At 26.9% G+C, this 20575-nt stretch overlaps 1 protein-coding gene across 1 annotated transcript in view; it reads right to left on the bottom strand.

The window, feature by feature from the left end:
• The window catches only part of LOC136082684 (fibulin-1-like), a 65307-nt gene that overhangs the window by 25798 nt on the left and 18934 nt on the right, over nucleotides 1-20575 (bottom strand). The gene's annotated exons all lie outside the window — the stretch shown is intronic.

The raw sequence follows: 20575 nt of genomic DNA, 5'->3' as shown, positions 1-20575 counted from the left end.
TATAGTAATAATTTTTAAACGCTTATAGATAATACCATGAAACTTAAAATTTATCGATGAATATAAGTCTAGTTAAGAATAGTACAAAAAATACTTCATCAACTTGTTGCTCTAACGTTTGGGGCAGGGGAGGGGGCGAAAATTTTAGGGCTTTTTTGTTCCCAGCCTCCAATCATCGCAATTTTTTGCAAACCCTCATTATTTGACATAAGTATAAACATATAAATGTTTGGAGTTTGCTCCATGTCTGGAAGTTACCTATCTCGAACACCTAAAAATTCTTTCTACGCCTCTGGTGTACAGCTTTCTATAATCCATGTTTATTGTTTACAGCTAGAAATATTCTGCGCAAAAATGTTCTTCGTCATCTCTTTTAAACATATGGATTGAAATAAGTTTATACTTCTTGCTTTTAAGGTAGCAATACTCTTAAAAGCATTGGCATAGTTCGCATTTCTAGCTATTTTGTTTTCAATTTCAATTGTAGCCAAACAATATAAGCGTTCTCTTACACAGAAGGTTGTAAACATAATTTATTAACTTAAGTATTTTAACATTTTTTAATAATTTAGGTTTACTGAAATTTCTTTCACTTAGTGATGGATCTTTTACTTACTTATTTTTTACTCACACGAGTAAGTTAATATTTATCAAAAAGTAAACGACATAAGTGATTTTAAACGTTTTATGTAAATTTATATTTCCGTTTAAGTAATTAATTTTTATGAAATAACTTTAACTTTATAATGTAAGTTTTTTTACTTTGAAAAGTAAGTTATGTAAAAAAAGATTACATCAAAAAGTAATTTACTTTCACATGTAAAAGTGAGTCACATGAAAGAGCAAATTAGTTTTACATTTAAAAGTTTTACATTTAATTACTTTTGAAAATTACATTACATAATATAAAGTTCCTCAAACTGAAATATATATATATATATATATATATATATATATATATATATATATATATATATATATATATATATATATATATATATATATATATATATATATATATATATATATATATATATATATATATATATATATATATATTAAAAACTAACTCGCAGAGTTTAAAAATTATATTAAAAAGTAACAAGAGGAGGCTCTTTTTTTGTAAAGATTTTTTGCCACTTTGATGCGATAAAAGTCCACCTGTTCAAAAATATCCTTAAACTCTAAAAGTCTTGGTTTTAAAAACTAGGGTACGTTTATATGGGTATGAAAAATTTAGAACTTTTTACGTAAATAACTTTATCTGCGTCTAATATCAGTGGCCTAACTGCCGCAAGGCCAGTATAAGCAAAACTTACGGTCCCATAAGCAACTGAACCTAGAGCCGCAAGTTTAGGAGCCCTAAGATATATTTATAAAGTTTTTTTTTAGAGAAGTTATTATTCCAGAGAAACAGAAATTAGGCACCATGGCCACGTATTTCCACTAAATAAAAATACTTTTCTACTCCACTGTGTAATATACCTAAAATCCGAGCTGTATTGTAAAAACAATTTATAAGTAGATTAAGAAAAAAAAATTGTGGTGATTGGAGCCTGGATACAAAAATATTTTAAAACATTTAACTCTCCTCCAAACGTGAGGGCAGAGATTAGAAATTTTTTTTTTTTTTTTCTAACACTAAATTTACATTGACAGGTTTAAAATTCAAAATTCAAAGGTTATGATTATATAAAGTCTACACCCAAACCAAATAAGGTAGTTGTTCTAACATTTTCCTAAACACTCTAATGTGATATAAACAAGAACATACTTAATTTCGGTACTTTAGTATGTTTTATTTACTAAAAGTATATTTATTAACCAAAATCATTGATTTTCATAATTATATTAATAATAGGCCGGGTAAATAAAAATAAAAAATTGGTTTTACTCATTAATTGGTTAGTTTTACGTGAATAAATTATTATTGGTTATCATAAATTCTTTAAATGAGTTTAATATGGTCTTTAACATTACGATAAAAGACCTCATTTATACGTAACTATTAATAATGTTACTAGTTAAAGATGTTGTTGATTAAATAATTCTAATTGGTTTGGTGATAAAAGGAATCGCCGCGTTTTCAAATTATGAAACCTTTTTATGTTGCTTTTGACGTGGTATAATACCACGCAATACATGTTAAATCAACTTATAATTAACTCTTGTATTTTGTTTAATTTAAATTTTCATGGATAAAATTTTTTAATCCATTTTATTTATATGTTGAAAAAATAAAACTATTCGATTTTCTGTTATTTATGCAATATTTTTTCCGTTTTAGTATGTTATTTTTAGAAAAAAGCTTCTCTTTTTCTAAAATAACATACTAAAACATGAGAATTTGTTATTTCAGCTACATATATATTTTTTAGATATATTCCCAAAAAATATAAAACTATAATTGTCAATTTAAATAAACTTATTAAACTCAAACTTGAGAAAAACACATGCACATCAATTTTTACTAATAAGTTTACAATGACTCTATCATGTATGGATATTTAGGGGCTTGGCAACAAAACTATTTTTGTCTTCCTTTTCTTGCTCCCGCCAGTCGTATATTTTACAAAAGAAAAGTAATAACTTGCAACGGCAAGTTTAGAAAGATGTCCTTATGCAATAAAAAAAAATTAAAAAAAATCATTGACGAAATTAAATTTGAAAATAAAATTAATTTGATAATTATCAAGTTAAAAATAATAAAAATAAGAATAATTTCAACAATGTTATAATATTGTTTGAAAAATACAAATAATTTTGTAGACTAAAGTCACTTATAAAAACTTAATATTCTTCGCTATTCTTAGACAAACCTTAGGTCCACGTAATTTGATTATTTTTTCACGAAAAAAGAGTTAAATTAACTTTCGCTCTGAACTTTTGAATGAGGGCCAGAACTTGATTGTCAGACAAACTTATGACATAATTAAAGATAATGTTTTAAACCCCCTAAATAGTTGGGGAGGTTGCTCAAAATTTATATGGTCATAGTTTTTGAATACTAAGAGATTATTGCATGACATTAGAGACTTGTTAATGAACTTAAATTTAGTATAAAAAGTTAAAAAAATGCATATGTCTAAATGTTATAAACTCATTGCTCTCACACTAATGGCATGCAAGGGAAGTTAACATTTTAAGGGTTTTATTGTTAACAGACTGCGATTATTGCAATACTTTTGAAAAGCTTTACATAAACATGAATATATAAATGTTCGGAGTTTGCTCCATGTCCTTATATAAAGTTAAGTTTTCAAACAAAAACAAAAAGCTTGCAAAGGGCCTAATTTTAAACATGTGATAAGAATTGGAGCTTGATTTTAAATGTGTAATTTACTGAAAAAAAAGAACTTGATTTTATTTCATCTGTATGATAAAATAACATCAAGTCACTTTTCTTCACAGTCGATCATATAATTTTAAATTTGAAAGTGTGTTTTTTGAACCATTCTACTGAATTCTCTATATTCTACTAAGTTCTCTATAAGTTAAAATAAGCGGTTGTTGTGGTTTTGAAAAGTTATAAATTTTTTTAAAATTAATTTGTTTTACTTTTACTTTTTTAACTTTAATTTTTTTTTTAATTAATCTTGATATTATTTACATCAGTTATTTAAAAGTCTTTTTTAAAAGAATGTCTGATTTATTGTTCTTGCTTTGGAAATGGCTCTGCATTTTGCAATTTTATTCTAAGCTTTGTATTTGAGCTTCTCTTGTTTAGCATGGCTGTTGTTAAAAACCAATCTTACCAAAATGAAAGTTATTTCTAGAAATGACTAACTAGAACAATTGTTAGGTAATAGAATAATAAAGGAATAATTGTTGTCTGGAATAGACTTATTGAAATTAGTTCATTCCAAACAACTGCTTTATGAGTAGCTATTATTTAATAAACAGATAAAATTAATTTTCATTTTTGTTATAGTGGTTGTTACGACCTGGGCTGACCAGGGCCGTCCCGAACGGGGGGTGAAGGGGGTATCCCCCACCTCCACGCTGTTATATATGCATTTGAGTTAGCACATTTGTACATTTAGCATTTCATTTGTCAAGTTTTGAAGATTAGTTGGCAAATGTCAAATATCGGCAACACTTTTTTTGTGTGTCTCTCTAGTTGGCAAAAAACACATACAAACCCCCCTCCCCCATGAGAGACCTCTTCGGAACGGCCCTGACAACAACCACGCTTAATAAGAGAAGCGAAAAGCAGCAGCATAGCTACAAATATACCCGGCTCCTTTACGGTAAATTTTTATTTTTTTTATTTTGATATTTATCTTATTATTTAGGTGCCCCAAGAAGTCTTTACGGTCTTGTCACAGAGCACCGCGGAAGTGCATTTAACTTGGAAGTTCTCGCCTCCTTCTTTACCGTGACGCGAATATATGCCCAGAGTTCGTTTTGAACATTGATCTCCTGCTTCTAAAGCAAGCGCTTTAACAACTGCGCCACAGCCACACCAATCAGGGCCACTAACCTATTTCCATCCGACAAATTAACATTAAAACAAACCAATCATCTTTTCAAAACCATTATGCAAAAAATCTTTCTAAAAAGTTACCTAAACTTTAAAGAAAAACAAAATTTTAGAAAAAAAAATAAGGTAAAAATAAAAATAATAAATTTAAAACAATGGAGTTTTCTAGTTGACTCTGAAAACAATTTCGAGATGTACTTTTATTAAAATTACAAAAATGCTAAAAGTTTCAGAGCTCTAGATAGTCTGGAAGGTAGTGAAAAATTGCAAGATTTCGGGACAACTGCTAACCGACATACATCTTGTAAAGTCAAACTAAAGTTTGAAAAAAAATTAAAAGTTAATTCTAAATCTCTACTTTAATTAAATAAGATTTTATCTTTTAATTATCCTTGTGCGGGTTTGAAACCAACGCAACAAAAAGCAGGTTATAAGGGTGCCCACAACCTTTAATAAAAGATTGAACAGCTTTCCTTACCATCTTTTTTTAAATAGATTTAACGTGATAAAACGCAATGATAAGATTATATATAATAAACACTCCTTTAATTATATAAATTATACCAGATAGTTTAAATGACGTATAATTTTTTGAAAACTGTTTTAGCAGTCGATGTCCTTGCGGATACCAAAAATGTTATATTGCGTCATATTACCATAACAAAATACTTGATTGAAAAGGCAAATATAAAGAATAAAAACTGGGGAAAAAGCGTGCTCTAACGAACAGTGACTTGGTTTGCACATGTATGAATTACCCATAGCTTAGAAATTATCCCCCTTCCTTCCTTCCATCCGCAAAAGTTTCATTATGGCCACTAACCTATTTCTGCTCAACAAAAAAAAGAAATTAAAATTCAAAGATTATTTAACAGCCCCTATTAACACTCATGCGGCAGGGAGCCCGTCTCTTCACTACTGGTATACCCGCATGTTGACTATATTCGCACCTAATTATAATAGAACTACCCTAAATAATATACGTGAAAAAAAAATCTTTTCCCGATGCCCCACCACAAACACTGCCCACATACATCAGAGTATTACCTGAAGTATTACCCAGATGTGCCCTCAAACAGGCAATGTATTTAAATACGCTACCTATCTCAAAATTTATGTTAATTCAACGTGAAATGACTGTTTTTTGAGAAAGTAAATAATATAATTTACATTTTGCTTACTTACTTAGAAAAGCATGAAATTTCAAAGAAAAAAAATTATTTTATTTGTAAAAGTAAGTAACAATTTTTTTCAAATTACTTTTATGTAGGCTGTTATTGCTTACTATTTACTTTTTCACGTAAAAGTATTTTGTTGGTATGATGTAGTTTTATTTTACTTTGTGAAGTAAGTGTTATGTCTTATAAATATTATATTTACGTAAGTTTACTTCCTAAATAACTTTATTTACTTGTAAAAAGTAAATTACATTTCGATGTAAATTTTTTGCATAATTATAATCAAAATTTCTTTTTAAAGTAATTTACTTTAGTCGACTTACCATTTAAAGTAGGTTACAGTTTCAAGTAAAAGAAAAAATGCAAATAACTTTTACTTTTACAAGTAACAGATACTCATTTAAAAAACTTAACTTAAATAATAAAGTTAACACGTTATATAGTTAATGTAAAAAAAAACGAATTACTTTTTAATTTAAGTAAATTATATATTTTTATATGAGTTATGTAAAGTAAAACACGCTTAAATGTAATTCGCGATTTTTTTATATCTAAATAAGTAAAAGTGCCATCCCTACTTTCACTTGCGGAGACTGCCAATGGATTTTTATAAGAAGGGGTGAATCGTTAAAAAGAACCAACTGGCTTCGTAAAAAAAAAAAAAGTTCTCAAAAATTAAAATTTACCCGACTAGCCGACTAAATTCGTAAAAAAACCGACCATAACTTGAAAATCACCTTCTTAGGAGGAGGGTAGGGGGGAAACACCCCCCTTCCTTTTTCCCCCGTAAAATCGCCTCTGGGTTTGAATCTCTTTTGCATTTCAATTAAAATATTATAAGACTCGTGCATTGTAAGCCTTGTTCTGGCGTAATGAAAACTCTATTGCTATCTATTTCATCAAACACTTTCTATAAACTTTTGTTTTCGTTCGGTTGGAAAGTCTTTGTTTATTTTATTTATTTTTTATATTTATTTGATTTAGTTATGGTTATCATTCATCTAACCCTAAGATACTAAATAGGTAAGATAAACGCCCACTTTTTTAATGCTGTATCAATTGATATACTTTTAGCATGCACCGGACATTTCTCTGTTAATCAATGTAATAAATTTATTCCAATAAAATTCAATAAACAAAGAAGTTAAAAATAGAACAAGTTGAATAACTCTTTTGCATCAACACCAGTTTCGTGGTTAAAGGATACATTTGTTATTGTGTAATTAATAGCGTGGTATACCTAAAGAGCTTAATTATGAAATAAAAGAACTGCATCCTTTTTTAATGAGTTTTGTAATAACCCTGTAATTACATTTAAAGTTTTTTCATTAGATTTTCTCATGCAAACTGATGTATATTAGAGGAAAAGGTGAAGATTTTTTAATGCAGTTATAGAGATTTATTTTAAAAATTCAATCTTTAGCAGCATGCGCACTAATAATTTTAAGAGTATGAACTGGACATGTAAAAATGATACTAATTCATTGATGTTATTAATTTAAGCTTTAAACACCATAGTATTTTCTTAACATATTTGATCGATTGTTATATTCTAGGCTTTATTTAATAGGTTATCACTCGTTCTTAGATTTAATCAACGTTGTCATTCCTAGTTTTCTTTATATTTCTCCAAAAATTTATTTTCAACAAAGTGCATAGAATCATTGTTAAGAACATCTCTTGAAACTTTATTTAGTTATTCCAATCAGATATGTGTATTCAAAGCAATTTTGGTTTGCAAAAGAGTTTTTGCTTTAACTTTTTGTCCTACAAACGTAACAATTTTATTTTGATGTTTCGATGGAAAGTATAAAACTTGGGCTATTTCGACTTTATTGCTACTCTGATTAAAAAATGTCATAATTGAAGACATAAGTGGATGAAGGCGTTATGTCGCAAAAATACAAAATTCCACTTTTTTACACAAATAAAGGTATTAAGAAACGCTCTTTCACATGAACATAATGACACCGCACAAAAATGTGCGGTGTCATTATATAAACATATCTTTGCTATGTAAAAATATCTAGAACAATATGTGTTCAAAACTTTAACTCCTGATATCTCAGTTCCATATTGGTGTAACATAACACCTTCATCCACTTATGTCTTCAATTAGTTGTCAACGTTGTATAAAAAAATTCCATATTTATGTACTTTTCCAAATATAGTGCTATAGTGTCAACAACATTTTGAAGAATGTTCCTCAACTTTTTTGCTTCTTGACTGATTGACATCTGATAAACGCAAACTAAATTTTGATCTACTTTTGACTTTTTTCTCTTTTGTTATTTTTATTTTTTTAATACTTGCTTTGCTCTTGACTGTTTTTAGGTTCAGCAATATTGGGAACAAGTTTTTTTTAAGTGACGAAAACCTTTTGAAAGATGAGAAAATTTATTACTTTCATTTATTAATTGGTTCAAAGTGTATCTTAAAACCAAAATTAATATTTACTTTATTATTTATTTTCTATAATAACAAAGGATTAAGACCGTTTGTCAATATATTTATTAGTCTGAATATATCTGCTTAATCAGATTTAAAACATCAAAGAATTTATTGTATTTCCTGATACTTTGACCGAATCAATTAAACAGTCAGTGTAATATATTAATAAAAAAAAAATAAAAGCCAATTAAAAGCATATTATTAATTTTATCCTTGTTTAAAAAAAAACTAAAATAAAAAAAGAAGGTATCAGGAAATAAATTATTTCTTATCTAAGCTTGTTGTTACAAAAAATCTCATTTTTGTAGATGATGTAACAACTCATGGTGGAAATGGTCATTAAGATGATGTATCAACTCATGGTGGAAATGGTCATCGCAAGTTGTACTTGCGCAAGTTCACCTTCTGTAAGGCATTGTACAAAAAAAAATATATATATATATTTATTCCGTAATAACCCTTTACGAAAAGAAACTTGCGAAACAAATCATTTCGAAAGAATACTTGCAAAACAGTTCCTTACGGAAGGAGCGTTTCGGAATGTGCGCTTACAGGATAGACTCGAAAGCATTCATTAAATTGTTATACAAAAAAATGTTATTATTTATTACTTAAAGAAAATAATGTTGTTAAATAATTTTTCAATAGTTTTTACATGTCTATATATATATATATATATATATATATATATATATATACATATATATATATACATATATATATATACATATATATATATATATATATATATATATATGTATATATATATTATATATATATATATACATATATATATATATGTATATATATATATATATATATATATATATATATATATATATATATATATATATACAGTATCGGACAAAACATGGTGGACAAACTCAAATTTAGAACAAAAGTTGATCAAAAACTAAAAAAAACTAGTAAAACAATTGAACATATTATTTTTTATGTAGTTTATTATGTTGTTAACAAAACTTAAAAGTTTTGAATCATACTAAAAATCACTAAAAAAGTTTTAAAACACATTTTCCCTAACAAACTACATTTTTCTTTGGACAAAACAAGGTGGACATTCAAAAAATCGACTGAAAATTCAAAAAAATTCAAAAATTAACTTATTATTTTTCAAAAAACTTCAAAAGTTAACTTAATATTTGGTAGGACCTCCTTTACTTTTAATTACTTCTTTCATTCGTCGGGGCATAGAAGCAATTAATGAGTCAACAATTCTCATATCAATCTCTCGCCAGGCCTTCTCGATTTGTTCAAATAATTCCTGACTGGTCTTCACATTTGCACGCTCAATCTTATTGTCAATTATTTCCCACAAATTTTCTATGGGATTCAAGTCAGGGCTTTGTGCAGGCCACTCCATTATGGTGATGTTCTTGTCCTTGAACCATTGTTTTACAACTTTTGACGTATGTTTGGGATCATTATCCTGTTGAAAAATCCATTTTAGGGGCGTCTCCCATTCAGCATGTGGTAACATAACATCTTCCATTATATCTTTGTAAACAAAGCGGTCCATAATTCCATTAGTTTTGTGAATAGGACCAGTTCCTAGGCTGAGAAACAACCCCAAACTATAGCAGACGTTCCATGCTTAACACTCTTCTTGGTATATTTAGTATTGAATCTGGTGTTCTTTGGTCTCCAGACTCACTTCTTGCCGTCGCTTCCAAAAAGGTTATATTTTGATTCATCACTAAAAAGTATGTTTTTCCACTGGTCTACAGTCCAACTTTGGTGTGCTTTGGCAAACGCAAGTCTTAGCTTTCTATTTTTAAAGGAAGTTAGCGGTTTCTTGGCAGGCATTCGAGAAAACAATTTTGCTTCGTTAGCTCTTCGTCGCACAGTGCGATTAGAGATTTGCAGTTCAAGTTTTTTGGTTAATTTTGTGGATGACATAAATGGATCTTTTTTAAGCTCTTTAACAATTATTCGATCTAGTCTTTGTGTTGTTTTTCTTGGACGTCCGCCACGATGGTTTGTTTTATAGCAGTCACGAGATCCAAATGATTTGACAGTTTTGCTTACAGTCGATTTAGCTATATTATATTTTCTACAAATTTCAGCTTGACGTTTTCCGCTTTTAAAATCATTAATAATATTTTCACGTAAAACGCTTCCTAATTTGTCGTAAGCCATTTTAAGTTGCAATTTACTCCATATATCACGAGTTAAATCTATTTTTAGTTTAATTGAAAAAATAATTGGCCAGACGTTCCAAAATCTATTTTATTATTTTAGAGTAATGTTAGGATAAAAGTGAAAACAAAAGAATGCGGTAAATTGAATAAAGACAATGAAATCTTATAAAAAAAGCTTCGTTTTGATTTGTCCACCTTGTTTTGTCCAAGGAAAAATGTAGTTTGTTGAAAAAAATGTGTTATAAATTTTTTTTGTGATTCTTAGTATGATTCAAACGTTTTAAATTTTGTTAAGAACATAATAAACTATTTAAAAATTAATATGTACAATTGTTTTACTAGTTCTTTTTAGTTTTTGATTAACTTTTGTTCTAAATTTGAGTTTGTCCACCATGTTTTGTCCAATACTGTATATATATATATATATATATATATATATATATATATATATATATATATATATATATATATATATATATATATATATATACATACATATATATATATATATATATATATATATATATATATATATATATATATATATATATATATATATATATATATATATATATATATATGCAGTGACCTAGAAAGGTTAAGAAAGTGAGGAAGGAGGAGGGGGTGCTGAAACAGAAAGTAAGGGAGCCTAACGCAGCAAAAATTTAAATAGAAAAAACTGCAACTTTGAGTTAGTTTTCAGGGAAAGGAAAACGCTCCCTCCGCAACATGTCCATATGCTAGCGTTTATATATATTTATATTAATCAAGTACCGACTTTAGTTTACTTCCGACTTTCGGTTGTTTATTGTTTTTGGCTTCGCAGAAATGGAGGTTTACTATTTATCTTCTCATATATAAAAACTTAGTAAAATATTTGATTCCATTACAAATTTTAATTGAACTTTAAGTGTTGTTTGGCCGTTGTCATTTTTTACTGAATCTTGCAATTAATTTGTCACCACCTTTCAGACTTACTACTGCTTTAAAACTTTCAACGCTTATATAGCCCTGGTGACCTTCTATGTTAAAATTGTTTCCAGGGACAAAGACCCGGGGAAGGGCTGCATTATACGGGCCTACTTTTTTTGTGCAAAACCTTGCAACTAAATTTTTACTGCTGTCCAAAATAGCTAGAGATTTAAAACTTTCAGCAATTGTATAGTCCCAATAACGGGACTATAGTCCCAATAACGATACAAGGGGCAATAAATACCCTTTCCACCCTGACTTTTTTTTTTTATAAAGAAAAACATTTTAGAAAAAATCATTGAAAAGAATGTCTTTAAATTTTTTTTTAATTTACTTGTTGTTATTGAGGTAATATTAGCAAAAGCGCATATAACAGAGCATCTCAAAAATAAAAAAAATTGAAACTGACTTAACATAAAGTTTTTCTATTTGGAAACGAGTGAGAGCTATTTTTAAGCATTTAATTACATAATTAAGGTTTAGCATTTATCATTTAAATTAGGTCTTTTTTTGATTTCAACATAGGCGTTGTTTCCCGATTACGCAATTGCATTCGTATGTTCAAGTTGTCTTCTTTATTTAATTCTTATTCATTAAATGATTTTCTAAAAAGTATATTTTATGAAAGTCTTGATTTTTTTAAAAGTTTAAAACTGAAACTTATTAACATCACATAAAAAATTAGTATTTTAATTACTTGGTTATTTTTACGCCTTTGATTCATAAAACGTAATTAAATATATTTATTACGCCGCGTTTCGTAAGTTTTTTTCTATAAAGAACTGTTTCGCTGGTTGCGGTTCGAAAGAGTTTCGTTTCAAAAGAAATTTGGCTTTTTATCATTATTTTTAAAAATTAAACCTTAAAATGTTCATATGTTGCAATACTGAAAATAAAATTTTACTATAAACATTTTGGTATAAAAAAGTTTTATTTTTTACAATAATATCCGTTTGGCCAACAAAATTTTTTTATAGACTTCAATACGTCGTTTAGCGAAATATTTCGTAATTTCGTATATAGCAAAATAGTTTTATTTCGTAATTCAACTTGCGAAAGGCTACATTTCGTAAGTAGCATTTGCGAAATGAACATCGACGAATTTTTTTGTTTCGTAAAATTAGGTACGAAAAAATATAATTCCTGATTCTCAATATCCTTCCGAAAGAATTTTATTATTCCGGAATTGTACGAAATCTTCCGGCTAACAAATCTAGTAATTTCCTACTTATTGAGGAGATATTTGGTCCCGAATTTTAGCCAAACATTAGAAGTTATATGTCCATAAAGTGCAATCGCTACTTTGAGGGGCAATTTTAGCAACGTGAGTTTGAAACGCACATTATTTTTTTTTTTCCCTTCTTACTTTGGGCAGATTTCTAAGGTAAAAATAAAAATTCACTATGGTTAAAAATTTCAAAACCTCTGAACTTGAAACTTTACACGTATTTTAAGCATTAATATCTCCTTAATTGCTTTTGAAAGTTACCTTGACATAAATTTATTTGATACAAAAAATGATATGAAATCTATAAACTTTTTGGTTTCCTTAGACATAAATCTACCAACACATTAAAAAAATCCTTTTGCTCAAGCGGTAAAAAGTCTAGAAAAGTCCTGGAAGTAGTCATATTTTGCCACATTTTGAACATAAAAAATACCTTACCAACGGTGTTGATATGCTTAGCGACGGCTAAAGAATATCGCAAATAATTAGTACTCTAATTAAAATTAGGATAAAATACATTTTGATAAAAAAACTTTACAAGAGTGCTTGATAAAATTTATTTTCTAAACTGTAACAATAGGTTCAAATAATGCAACGACAAAAGTGTCAAATCAAAATGAGAAAAAAAGTCTTTATTTTAATGCTGACAATAGATCTGAGCAAGCCCTTTTTAATATACTCTGCCTCGTTGATGTTGTTTCGGTTAAAGTTAAAAATGATTTTCCTTGTTTAAAAAATCTTTATGCTGAGTCAAATAATGCATTGTCTTAAGTTTCCTATTTCACATTATGATGAAATTTCCTTCTTCATAGTGGAAATTTTTTATAATGGTAAGTGGATTTAAAATACTGGAATTGTTGTAGTCAAAATAGACTCCAAAACCTCTGTTTTACAGGACCTAATTTGAGTCCCAACAATAGCAGCTATCATTTTTTCCCTGATCAAATGTCAACATGCAGATACTTCCAAATTAATAAAGATAAAAACTTAAATATTTAAATACGTAAAAAAATAATTTTTTTATATTTAAAAGAAAAAAATTTAAGAGCATTTAGACTTAGATTTAAATTCTTTTTTTTTAATTTTTTAAAAACATAATTAAAACAAACAAAAAAAACAATAAAAGCATATCATAAAATATTGTTTGAAGAGCCATTATCTATTTTGCATATTTTTCTCAGATGTTGGCTCTTAATAGAGGTGTTAACATTCTCAAGTTTTTTTTCACACTTTGGTTGTACTGAATCATTATTTTATAACGAATCATTAGAAGAAAATGTACTATCAGAAAACTACAATTTTCAATCTGATATAAACAAGATGAAAATGTTGAACTAATATTGTTTTCGTTATCTGCTTTGATATCATTCTGTCATTAAAAAAGGGATTGAAAACTTCACAAACATCACTAGCTGGTCATTACGAAGAGGAAATTTGTTTAGATATTCATCAAAGCAAAAACATTAACTTTTTTATTTACTAATAACAAAGTATGCATGCATATAAAATATATAAAAGGTGACTTTATTCTTTTCTTGGGACTAAAAATAAGTATTTTAAAATTTCCTTCATGCTTTGAGTATAATTTTTTAGATGGAGAAAATAAAAAAGAGCAGAATATCTGGTAACCATTTTTTGTGAAGAGGGTAATCAAACTGATGATGGGATTAATGCAATTGATGATGTAAGATATGCAACTTAAAATAACGATGATGATTTAAACTACAATACTCAGCTGATAGCAAAGAAGCTAGCTGCTGATTTTAAAGTTGGTTATTATTACAGATAATACGCAATTATATCCTGAAATATTTCAAAAGGTAGGACGTTGTAACACTATAATTCTATAATTTTATCTTTTACTAAGATTGATAATTATAAACTTATAAATTACATTAGTTAAATGTAAGAAATATTCAGGAGGCAACAATGATTAAAAATTTTTTCATTTTTTACGCAACCTTTAAGTCAAATACAATGATATTTATGTTTCTCAAATATTCTATTGCAATACACCTGGAAAGAACTGTTTCAAGTAGCCAAATAAGGAAAATTCCTCTGATATTTAGCTTTTTACTTTGTTTGTAGGATTGATGCATCAATACTAACTAATCAAAGAGGGGACAATTCTCTCTCTAAAGACAACATTGAAACGTGGAAATTCAGTTTGGTAATTAACAAACTTTATTTTTTTTAAATCTTAAAAGAGCGTAATTCTTATCAGTTTTCAATTGAAAAAAAAGCGTTTGTTTAAAATTTAAATGATTATTTTAACAATGAAATAAACACGTTTAGATGCTAGATGTTTGTTTTTTTATCTTATTGAAAAAACTTTAAAAACTAATTTTATTAACCACTTTTGTAAAGTTCGTTATAAAAATGTCTTTATTTTATTTTTAATTAGAGTTCTAATTATTTGCAATCTAATTTTGTTGTTGCTAAGCATATCTATACCGTTGCTAGGTTATTTTACATGTTCAAAATGTGGCAAAATTAGACTACTTCTAGGACTTCTTTAGGTCTTTTATCGCATGAGTACATGGATTTTTTTTAGATATTGAAAGATTTATGCGTAAGAAAACGACATAACTTACACATTTCATTGGAGACTTAAAGCAAAGGTTCTTATGCGTACAAACATGCGAATAAACCTTCGTTTTAAAATCCATTTTCAGCAGTTTTCTTCTTCCCCAGGCTTGCATCCACATGATTTTTTTAAATAAAATCAATGTATCTTACAATGGCTTTCAATAACAATTAAGGAATTTATGAGCAAGTTATGGAAAAAGGAGACCTCTAAGTACGTGTAAAATATCAAACATAGCGGTTTTAAACCATTTCTTAACAATAAAAACTGCAAACAAATTGAATTTTTATTTTTAATGTAGAAATCTACTTGGAGTAGCAAAAATATAAAAAAGAAAACATCTGAACATGGATTTACACATCTCTAATAACTGCTGTGATGCATTTTCCACTGATTAGAAAACACTTTTCTTTGAAAGTAAGAGTCTGGATTTAGGTTTAGGGTTAATTATTAACTTAAAACTTGTTACCTCGATCCGGTTTTGTTTCTTACGGTTACATTAATGATCTTCCTGACATCTTTACATCAAAAGTATATCTGTTTGGTGATGACTCAACTTTATACTCCTGTCTTGAAAAAATATCTTCTCTTTTCAATAGCTTAGAACAGACAGCCGATCTTGAATTTGATCTCACTTCTGTAATTTACCCACCAAGCAAGCTTGTAATGATCCAATTTACAGTTTTTAAGAGTTATTTGTAGTTTTCGGTATGACAAGACTATGAAGGCCTTTGCTGCTGACATTATAAATAAAAGGGTCTCTGAGACTAATACAGTTTCCAGATCAACTCTTAAAAATTATCTATGTGGTAAGACCAAAAATATGCAGACGCGTGGTTGAACTGCTATTTCTGCTGAATAAGAGCTTTTCATCATTCAAAATTGAGCGATGAGAAAACATTTCACCAGGTTGAAGAGCTTTACGATATGGCTGCGTTAAAACACTTCATCACAAACAAAAGTGTATGTGTATCCATCACAAATAAAGCCAAACTTCTCTGGGCAATAATAGGCTTACAGATTTTTGAAAAGGCACAACAACCTAGTTTTAGCAAGAATAGGTGAAATACATTTTAAAGAGCCGTGCAGCTGTAAATGAATAACAGCTTTGTTGTTTATTTCCATCAATCTGCACAACCTGATCAAGGATATTGTCCTTCTAATGTAATAAACTATGATAAGACTAACTTCAGTAAAAACTCTGGCTCCAAAAAAATTATTTACAGAAAGGCCACAAGACATCCCGACACCATTATAAAAATTAAAATGCCTTTGCAACTTGTTAGGAATTTTTGATTTTAATTGTATATTCATTTGTATTTTGAACCATGTTTTAAAAATCTAGCTTAAGGATTTGAAAAATACTTCTTTCAATTTCATAAACATGTATGTTACATAAATTAGGTTTTTTTGTTAAGTGGCCTAACTACATAATATTTTGATATTTCAAAAAGGATTTTCATTTATAAAAGTTAAAGTTTTAAAGCCATATTGCTGATTTTAACATATAGCGTGCATCTTGTATGAGTGATTCTTGAATAAAGTTGGCAAATTTATGGCTCTTATTAATTTTTTTGTACTTTGTTTGATAATCTAGTTTTGTGATTTGCTACTTTCATTCATTTCTTAAACATGTATTACAATGTTTTGTTTTTTAAATAGGTTTATTTGTTAATTGGCCAAATCACCCCATTTTCGGATTTTTCAAATATAATTTTCACTAGTAAGTTGTAGTTAAAGTTTTAAAGCTACATTGCTGATTTTCACTTATGTTATGCATCTTGTAGATGTAATTCTTACGTAAAATCTACAAGTTTAAAACTCCTGTATTTAATAAATGATTGAAAAAAGAACAGTCAAAATGTGGCCATATCTGACAGTATAACTTTATTCTTAATTTTATTTCTGAAGTTTTTTAAAAATTTTTATTTTAATTAAATTAAATTTTAGGAATAGTGCTACAAAATTTCAAAGTATTTCTAAACAGAAATGCAATACCTAATGCAGTACCTCAACATAACAATTATGATACTTTGTTTGAAGACAAAAACCTTTGTCTTGATTGCATACAAGAACTAACCGAATTTGATGAAACGTTGAAAGAAAGTAACACTTTCAAGTTATTAATATGTCATTTGCATAATTTTTATACTAGACTTATTTTAATGTTGTTTGTATTAAATGGTGTTATATTCTTAAAGATTAACTTAAATTAAATAAAATTTGAAAAATACAAAATTTAATTAGCAATGAAACGAAGTTTTGAAATGTTTTTTGGTTTTGGTTTTTAGAGTCCCGTTTTTATATCTATATTGTTCTAAAACTAGCAATAACTAGAAATAAAAAAATGATATAAAGGTTAATTAAGGTTTGTCATGTTAAATGTATCGAATGATTTTAATCAAGGTTAATCTAACGAGGTTAATCTTGCTCAAATCGGAGAAAATAATATTTTAGATACAACACGCAGGTTGTTGAGAACAATTTTCTCAAAAAGACTGATTTCTGCAGTTAAGCTTTACTGGCCCGAGTGGAAAGGTTGGAATCGGCAACTTAAAAATAACTTTTCTTATTGCCAGCAAATCATACCAATCATAATTCCACTAGGTATTTAACAACTGTGATTATTGTTTTGTTCATAAAAAAATATTATATACAAATATACAACCAAGGAAGTAAAGTCGCCATTCGACATATATATATATATATATATATATATATATATATATATATATATATATATATATATATATATATATATATATATATACATATATATATATATAATATTAATAATATATATATATATATATATATATATATATATATATTATACAATATTAATAATATATATATGTATATATGTATATATATATATATATATTTATATAATATTGATAATATATAAATATATATATATATATATATATATATATATATATATATATATATATACAATATTAATAATATATATATGTATATATATATATATATATATAAATATAAATATTTATATAATATTAATAATATATATATATATATATATATATATATATATATATATATATATATATATATATATATATATATATATATATATATATACATACATATACATATATATATAATATTAATAATATATAATCAAGTAATTAACTTAGAAAATGAGCTAGTAAAATATTATTTAACAGTAAAGAGATTGAGTATAATTTATTGTAGAATAATTAGAAAATATTTTAATCAAATAATTAGTGTATTAAATTAATTAAGTTAAAATATAACTTTTAGCAGTATATAGAAAAATACAAATAAGGATTTATTTTTACTTTTTTTCTTAGATGTTGTAACATAGAACAATCTATTAAGCGACGTAACCACTTCATGCACTAAACAATTTTAAAGATTTGGCTAAGACAGTCCTGTGACCGCGAAGATTACTTTATTTTGATGTTGATAAGGTTTTTCGGATACTCGATAAACATATTTCAAGCGTTGGATAAACGTATCATTACAACATTGGCTAAACGTTGTTTTTAGTATTGGTCAATGAGCATTAGTCGGATCTTGCGCCAATGATCACTTCAGTGTTGGCCCAATGCATTATGCCAACATTGTGACAATGTGAGTCAATGCATTGGGCAAACATTAACCCTATTATTTCTTGCCAGTTGGGTATTGGAGCTTACAGTGGCTTGTGAATTTTAACTCTGAAAAAATTCAGTTATTTACTGTAAACAACTATCGCAAAACTAAGCCCAAAAAAACTACTTTCGCAGTTTGTTAATCTTCTAATTGAAAATGCAGTTTGGTATTTTTTGTATAAATATTGTAACACATATATTTCTTTTTATATTTTTTTGTTTTTGTATATATTTTGTAATTGTAAATAACAAAAATTTGTTTTGTTAAATGACGTTTTGTTTTGAAACAATATTTTTTGTTCTTTTTTATAAAAAGAATTTGTTTCGTATTGTTTTGTTTTGTTTGTTAGGTCATGACTTGCCCTCCCCGTAAAGAAGCCCTTACCGTGGTTTTTGAAAAAATAAGTCAATTTTTTAAGTTTTTTTAATTTTTTTTTTAATTTTTTATACAAAACTTACTTGTTTCAGTAATAATATATTTTTTTAAAAATTTATTTTTATAAAAGCTTTTCTAAGAAAATCTTTAACAGCGAAAAAAAATTATCTGTTTTTTAATGGCTAAAAGTTAGAATATTTTTTTGCTAAAAGCGTAAAGCAGTTGTAAAAACATAATATTTTAAATTTTATCAAAAAATAGTAATATTTTTTGTATAACATTGTTTAACCCTTGACACAATCGGTGATTACAAAAATTATAGTAGTTAGCTCTCACCCTTTATTACTTTTATTTTTTTTATTTATTTATATTTCGTTTATTTTTTTATTTATTTATATTTTGTTTATTTTTTTATCTAAAAACCATTTAGGTTAATTACCAAGTAAAGGTAACCCTAGGCAATATTCAATTGATATGCTTTTTATAATTTACTCAGGATATGACATGAATTATAATAATAAGATTCAATATTTGAAAAAGAGAAGAAAATTCAATAAAAGCGATAAAAATTAAGTTATTATATAAATTCCGACGAACATTAGCGGGAGTATTTACAGTGAAAAATTACGGCGAAGTTTTAAACGACAAAAAAAAAACGCATTAAAAAAAGATACTTAAGAAGAAACAAAGTTCTAATTCAGAGAAAATCTTATTGATTAAGTTTTATAAAACTAAAAAACCAATAATTCTTTTATTTATCATATTAAATATATTTAATATGATATATTATCATATTAACTTTATCATACTATCATTATCAAAATTAACACTATCATATTAAATTTATGCATTTTTTTGTTAAGGTAAATAAATTAAAATCAAAACACAGGCAGGTTCGCCTTAAAAACACAAACACCTTAAAATCTCCTAAGTCATAATTGATGTTCTCCTCAAGCACAATTTGAGCTTAAGCGCATAATATCCTTTGTTTTAGGACTTTATATAAATACTCTTTTAAAAAAATACAAGTTAGACAATTTTCATTTTCAATAAATGTGATATAAACAATTTAAAATTGAAAAAATTTTAAATTTAAAAATAAAAACCACACTTTTGGCATGAGTAAGCATTGATTTAAAAATAAGTTCGCATTTCGTTGGCTTTTAGATATCTACATTGTTGCTACAAATAAAAACAAATAAACTTTTTACAATATTCGTTTTAGGTTTACGGAATGAGCTTTTTACAAACAGTAGAGATGTTCGTAGTTTTTAATAGGTTCTAAAGTTAACACAAACATTGAAACACAAATTCTAAATTTCATTTCGGAATCAGTAAGTTACATTTCAAAACAACACAAAACATTTCCCTTATCGATGTTATTGCTTTCCTTTTAAATTGCCTTTATATTTAGCATTACTTTTGGTTGATGTTGCTAGATTAATCATTATAGGCTTCATTCGATTAACTCTGCGAGATAATTTGCTGCATACTGATTTT

Source organism: Hydra vulgaris, chromosome 07, assembly GCF_038396675.1.
Source record: "Hydra vulgaris chromosome 07, alternate assembly HydraT2T_AEP".
Classification (NCBI taxonomy): Eukaryota; Metazoa; Cnidaria; class Hydrozoa; order Anthoathecata; family Hydridae; genus Hydra; species Hydra vulgaris.
The sequence above is the reverse complement of the archived record's forward strand: the minus strand, read 5'-3'. Positions and strand labels throughout refer to the sequence as shown.